This window comes from Anomaloglossus baeobatrachus, chromosome 7 (genome assembly GCF_048569485.1).
Source record: "Anomaloglossus baeobatrachus isolate aAnoBae1 chromosome 7, aAnoBae1.hap1, whole genome shotgun sequence".
In the NCBI taxonomy this organism is placed as follows: domain Eukaryota; kingdom Metazoa; phylum Chordata; class Amphibia; order Anura; family Aromobatidae; genus Anomaloglossus; species Anomaloglossus baeobatrachus.
The window spans coordinates 306197163-306203852 of record NC_134359.1 but is presented as its reverse complement, the minus strand read 5'-3'; positions in this window follow the sequence as shown (position 1 = coordinate 306203852).

The following is a 6690-nucleotide window of genomic DNA, read 5'->3' as shown; positions in this document are numbered from 1 at the left end:
CCTCCACTATTCCAGTGAAGGTGAAGGCTTGCCCCCTCCTGGGATCCCCAGGGGTCCTCTCATGGGTACATGTGTGAGACCTGATCACTATGCGCCTGTGTTCCACACCCCTGTCAGCCTTCTGGATTACCTGTATTGTACTGTCCCCAGCATGGGTGCAGTACTCAGTGGTGCCTGACCAGGTCAGGGGCGCCACATTCCCCCTTAGTTATCACCAGCACGTCCTCGGGCTGCAAGACAACATTTTAAAATGCATAAAACATTAAAACATGTAAAACATTTTTAAAACCACCAGGTATCAGACATCACCACCCTCCACCCACAAGTCCGTTAACCCACCCAAAACCCTCTCAGGAGGCAGGTCACCGGTCCTTTTGGTAACCAGATCTGGGCCATCTACTTCCCCAGACCTTTCCTCCAATCTTCCTCTCCCGTTGGCCGCGACTTCAGCCACTTCTGGCAGGATGTAGAGGCGGCTTTCATGGGCTGGTGGTTTCAGGGTATACCTGGCCTGGTGGATCCGCGCCGTCAGCCTCTTCTGGCAGGATTCAGAGGCGGCCTCCACAGTTGGTGCTGACCAGGTACCCTCTTTGTGGTGGTGAGCCAAGGCCCCATAAACAGGCGTGCTCTCTGGTCGCAGGTGAGCCAAGGCCCTTTTCTACGGACGGGCCCCCCTGGTTGCAGACGAGCCAAGCCCCTAAACAGGCTGGCCCTGGTGGTGGTGCCACTGGTGTAACTATTTACACTGCGAGAGTTTGTGGCTATAGCAAGTTCATAGCCTTAAAGTTTATTTCTCACAATAGTTTTTGTGGGCGCATTTCTTAAACGTTGCAAACAAAACTTGTCAAAACTTCAACTGGTAACTTGCTGTATTTCTTTACTTCTCTCTACTCCACTCCTCCGTTTCACCAGGGCGTGGGCATGTAGGGCACCGGCACCTGTGACTTTCTTGCTCTCCGTCGTCGTCCGTGGTTGTTTCATCTGTAGGATCTTTGTCTGTGGTTGTTTCATCTGTAGGTTCTTTATCTTTCCTTTCTTGGTCTTCATCTGTTTCCTTTTCTGCATCTGTTTCTTTATCTCTGTCTTGTCTTTCTTGTCTTTCTTGTCTTTCTTGTCTTTCTTGTCTTTCTTGTCTTTCTTGTCTTTCTTGTCTTTCTTGTCTTTCTTGTCTTTCTTGTCTGGGACATGGTGCTACGTCTAAGGCATAGTAGCCCCTTTCTCCTTGATGCAAGGTGAACTGTACTAAGTCCCCAATTTTCAAATTTCTGCCTGAATGTCCTCTGGGCAGGTGGGCTTGAACATCTCTCCGATTTACAAATATGCCCTCTTTTATTCCTTTTACTACAATAAAGCCGTATCCGCTTTTCAAGTTGAAGTCCTCTACTATTCCTCTGTAAAGGGGTCCTCTAGCCTGGGCTTTGGACCTTCTTAGGCACCTTTTCTCCTGCAGGTCTCTGGCTGTGACCTCTCTCTGCTCTGGAGACTGTGGTGTTGGAGGATACTTTGCTCTGCTACGCCTTGTCTTGCGGGCTGGGTTCATGCCTGCAGGCTCCCAGGTGAGGTCTTTGGGCTGATCTTCGTCTGCTGACGGTGTCAAGTCTTCCTCCTCCCAGCGGGAATAGGGCAGCATCTCCGGCTCTGGGTAGGGGTCTGCTACGGTTGGCGTCGGAGTCAGCCCTTCTGCTTCCTGGCCTCCTCTCCCCCTTAGTTCTTCGCTGCACTCTGGTTGTGGCAGTGCTGGGGATGGGCTCTCTTCAGCTGGTCTGGGCGGTGGACTCTCTGGCGCGGCTGCAGGGGTTGCCGGAATCTCCTTGGGGGTATACGGAGGGAGCAAATACCGATCCACCATCTCTTGTGGAAACTGGGCCTCTAGGTCAGCCTTCAGCTTCCAGTATTCGGGGTCCTCTCCTATCAGGGTCTTCCTAGCAGGGACCTCTCTGGACTGGGGAGCGGTGTCTGCTCTGGCCTTGCAGGCCGGGGAAAATGATGAGGTAGTCTTCTCTTCTTGGAGGGCCGCGCCTGGCATGGCGGCGGCCTGGTCTTGGCGGGCCGCGCCCTGTATGGCGGCGGCCTGAATTGGCGTTTCTGTCGCGGCCGGTTCCTGGCGGGCCGGACTGGACACTGCAGCCGCGGTCTCACTTGGCGTCGCAGCCTCGATGGGGTCCGTGCAGGCTGAGTCGGGCGCCGCGGCAGTGATCGGAGCTTGGCGGGCCGCACCCGGCGGGGCTGCGGCCTGGTTCAGCATATCACTTGCGGCGCGGACGAGCGTCGCTGCTGCGTTGGGGTCTTGGCGGACCGGGTTCAGCAGGGTGGCAGCCTGGGTCAGCGTCACACCTGCAGCACGGATGAGCACTGCCGTGGTGGTCGGAGCCCGGCGGGACAGGCGGGGCATCGCTGCAGCGGCCTGGGCTTGGCGGGCCGCACCTAGCGTGGCTGCGGCCTCACTCAGCGTCGCCGCATCGGGCGCCTCCTCTGGGACCGCGGTCGCAGCAGCTAGGGTCGGGGCTCTTGTTCTAGCCGGGGCAACACCGGACTCACCCATCGGGGTCTGAATCGTCGTCGCCGCTCGATCCGGCAGGCTCCGCGCGGCTCTCTCCTCATAGGTCCGCACCGCCGCAGCCATTTCCAGGAGCTCCGTGCGTTCTTCTCTGAGCCGTCGCACAATCCCGGCCTCCAGCCGGTCGCAGAAGATGGCAAGCTCCCGGCACCACCAGGCAGCAGTGCCTGGTTCTGGGTATCCGCGTCTGGATTCCATTTCTGCTCTCCGCAGCAGCAGGTTTGTGGCTTCCCTTCTCTCTCGCCGTTTCTGGACGCTTCCGCTTTCTTCATCAGCAAGGTCAGAACTCTGCAGAGGATCTCTGGGTAGCCACACCTCTTCGTGGGCGGTAACTTCTTCCAGCGCGGGCTGCTGTTGTTTTTCAGCGCGCTTTTCATGGTGGCAATATGGCGGCGCTTCCAATTTTTTCAAGCGGACCGCCCAGGCACATGGTCACCTGTCTGAACAGGTCTAGTCCTTATCCTGTTCGTGACGCCAGATGTGAAGCCCCGCAGGTGTTGTGTCGGTGTCGGTGCGTTACCTTCAGGGACTCCACGTTGCTGGATCTCCGTCACTGGTAGGAAATCTTCTGTTTTGATCGTGATGCCACTCTCAGTATTGCGGCCAGTAGGGACCGCCACTGCAGGTTGAGGGTCGCCTGGGGCTGATGGTGTGTGCAGTTAGATGTAGTAGCCTCCTGAGAGTGAGGCAAGCCCCAGGGCCCTGTGTAGGTTTGTAGTACCACAAGTCGCAGAATGACCACACAGGCAGGATGTCTTTCAGGGTTTTTACTCACTTCAGGTGGCAGGGTGAGTAACCCGGGCGTAGCTGAGATGAACCAGGTGGGAACCAGGTATCCTTCAGGCTGACTTTATGAGGGTGACTACTGACTCGCCTTCCTTAGCCCTTGGTGGTTTGGGGTGACCCCGACTTTGAGTCCCTATGGGGGTCACCCAGGGAAGATGCTGCAGCTTCTCTCCCCTTCGTTCGCCGTATGCTTGTTCCCCGGACCAGGCCACTCCAGCCTCTTGCCTCCTATGACCTATGGGCCCTAACTTGCGGTTACGTGGCTGCGGCTTTTGTAGTGTTGTGGTGTGGGCTTTAAGAGCCCCACACCGGCAGGTTTAGCAGAAGAAAGCTGGATCTATCTTCGCTTCGGGATCTGCCGCCCGGTTGGGCCTGGTGCTCTCTAGCAGTCTCATTACTTCCCACTCCGTGCACTCTCTAGCTGAAGCTGGCTTTCAGGCAGCACTCCTAGTTGACCGTTCTCCCCCGTCTGTAGCCACTGCGCGGGCGCTGTTAGACAGCAACAGCCCCACAGGTCTGCTCCTCACTGAGCCCTATGGAGTTCTGCTCTAACTGACTCACTGCTCCTCCTCTCCTGTGCCTGCCTACGCCACCTAGCAACCAGACTCTCCACCACACCCCTTGAGAGGAGATGGAGGCTCTACCCCCTCCACTATTCCAGTGAAGGTGAAGGCTTGCCCCCTCCTGGGATCCCCAGGGGTCCTCTCATGGGTACATGTGTGAGACCTGATCACTATGCGCCTGTGTTCCACACCCCTGTCAGCCTTCTGGATTACCTGTATTGTACTGTCCCCAGCATGGGTGCAGTACTCAGTGGTGCCTGACCAGGTCAGGGGCGCCACACCTCACCTGAGCCCATGCAGCTTAAAGGGACGTCCCATGTGAGGAGGTTACTGTACATACATTACCTCCAGAGGCCTCACCCGAGCCCATGCAGCTTGGAGGGATATCCCATGTGAGGAGGTTACTGTACTGACATTACCTCCGGAGACCTCACCTGAGCCCATGCAGCTTGGAGGGACGTCCCATGTGAGGAGGTTACTGTACAGACATTATCTCTGGAGACCTCACCCGAGCCCATGCAGCTTGGAGGGACGTCCCATGTGAGGAGGTTACTGTACTGACATTACCTCCGGAGGCCTCACCTGAGCCCATGCAGCTTGGAGAGACGTCCCATGTGAGGAGGTTACTGTACAGACATTACCTCTGGAGGCCTCACCTGAGCCCATCCAGCTTGGAGGGACGTCCCATGTGAGGAGGTCACTGTACAGACATTACCTCCGGAGGCCTCACCTGAGCCCATCAGCTTGGAGGGACGTCCCATGTGAGGAGGTTACTGTACAGACATTACCTCCGGAGGCCTCAACCGAGCTCATGCAGCTTGGAGAGACGTCCCATGTGAGGAGGTTACTGTACTGACATTACCTCTGGAGGCCTCACCTGAGCCCATGCAGCTTGGAGGGACGTCCCATGTGAGGAGGTTACTGTACAGACATTACCTCCGGAGGCCTCACCCAAGCCCATGCAGCTTGGAGGGACTTCCCATGTGAGGAGGTTACTGTACTGACATTACCTCCGGAGACCTCACCCGAGCCCATGCAGCTTGGAGGGACGTCCCATGTGAGGAGGTTACTGTACAGACATTACCTCCGGAGGCCTCACCTGAGCCCATGCAGCTTGGAGAGACGTCCCATGTGAGGAGGTTACTGTACTGACATTACCTCCGGAGGCCTCACCCGAGCCCATGTAGCTTGGAGGGACGTCCCATGTGAGGAGGTTACTGTACAGACATTACCTCCGGAGGCCTCACCCGAGCCCATGCAGCTTGGAGGGACGTCCCATGTGAGGAGGTTACTGTACTGACATTACCTCCGGAGGCCTCACCTGAGCCCATGCAGCTTGGAGAGACGTCCCATGTGAGGAGGTTACTGTACAGACATTACCTCTGGAGGCCTCACCTGAGCCCATGCAGCTTGGAGGGACGTCCCATGTGAGGAGGTTACTGTACTGACATTACCTCCGGAGGCCTCACCTGAGCCCATCCAGCTTGGAGGGACGTCCCATGTGAGGAGGTCACTGTACAGACATTACCTCCGGAGGCCTCACCTGAGCCCATGCAGCTTGGAGGGACGTCCCATGTGAGGAGGTTACTGTACAGACATTACCTCCGGAGGCCTCAACCGAGCTCATGCAGCTTGGAGAGACGTCCCATGTGAGGAGGTTACTGTACTGACATTACCTCTGGAGGCCTCACCTGAGCCCATGCAGCTTGGAGGGACGTCCCATGTGAGGAGGTTACTGTACAGACATTACCTCCGGAGGCCTCACCCGAGCCCATGCAGCTTGGAGGGACTTCCCATGTGAGGAGGTTACTGTACTGACATTACCTCCGGAGACCTCACCCGAGCCCATGCAGCTTGGAGGGACGTCCCATGTGAGGAGGTTACTGTACAGACATTACCTCCGGAGGCCTCACCCAAGCCCATGCAGCTTAGAGGGACGTCCCATGTGAGGGGGTTACTGTACAGACATTACCTCTGGAGGCCTCACCTGAGCCCATGCAGCTTGGAGGGATATCCCATGTGAGGAGGTTACTGTACAGACATTACTTCTGGAGGCCTCACCTGAGCCCATGCAGCTTGGAGGGATGTCCCATGTGAGGGGGTTACTGTACAGACATTACCTCCGGAGACCTCACCTGAGCCCATGCAGCTTGGAGGGACGTCCCATGTGAGGAGGTTACTGTATAGACATTACCTCCGGAGGCATCACCTGAGCCCATGCAGCTTGGAGAGACGTCCCATGTGAGGAGGTTACTGTACAGACATTACCTCCGGAGGCATCACCTGAGCCCATGCAGCTTGGAGGAACGTCCCATGTGAGGAGGTTACTGTACAGACATTACCTCCGGAGGCCTCACTGAGCCCATGCAGCTTGGAGGGACGTCCCATGTGAGGGGGTTACTGTACAGACATTACCTCCGGAGGCCTCACCTGAGCCCATGCAGCTTGGAGGGACGTCCCATGTGAGGAGGTTACTGTACAGACATTACCTCCGGAGGTCTCACCCAAGCCCATGCAGCTTGGAGGGACGGCCCATGTGAGGAGGTTACTGTACAGACATTACCTCCGGAGGCCTCACCTGAGCCCATGCAGCTTGGAGGGACGTCCCATGTGAGGAGGTTACTGTACATACATTACCTCCGGAGGCCTCACCCGAGCCCATGCAGCTTGGAGAGACGTCCCATGTGAGGAGGTTACTGTACTGACATTACCTCCGGAGACCTCACCCGAGCCCATGCAGCTTGGAGGGACGTCCCATGTGAGGAGGTTACTGTACAGACATTA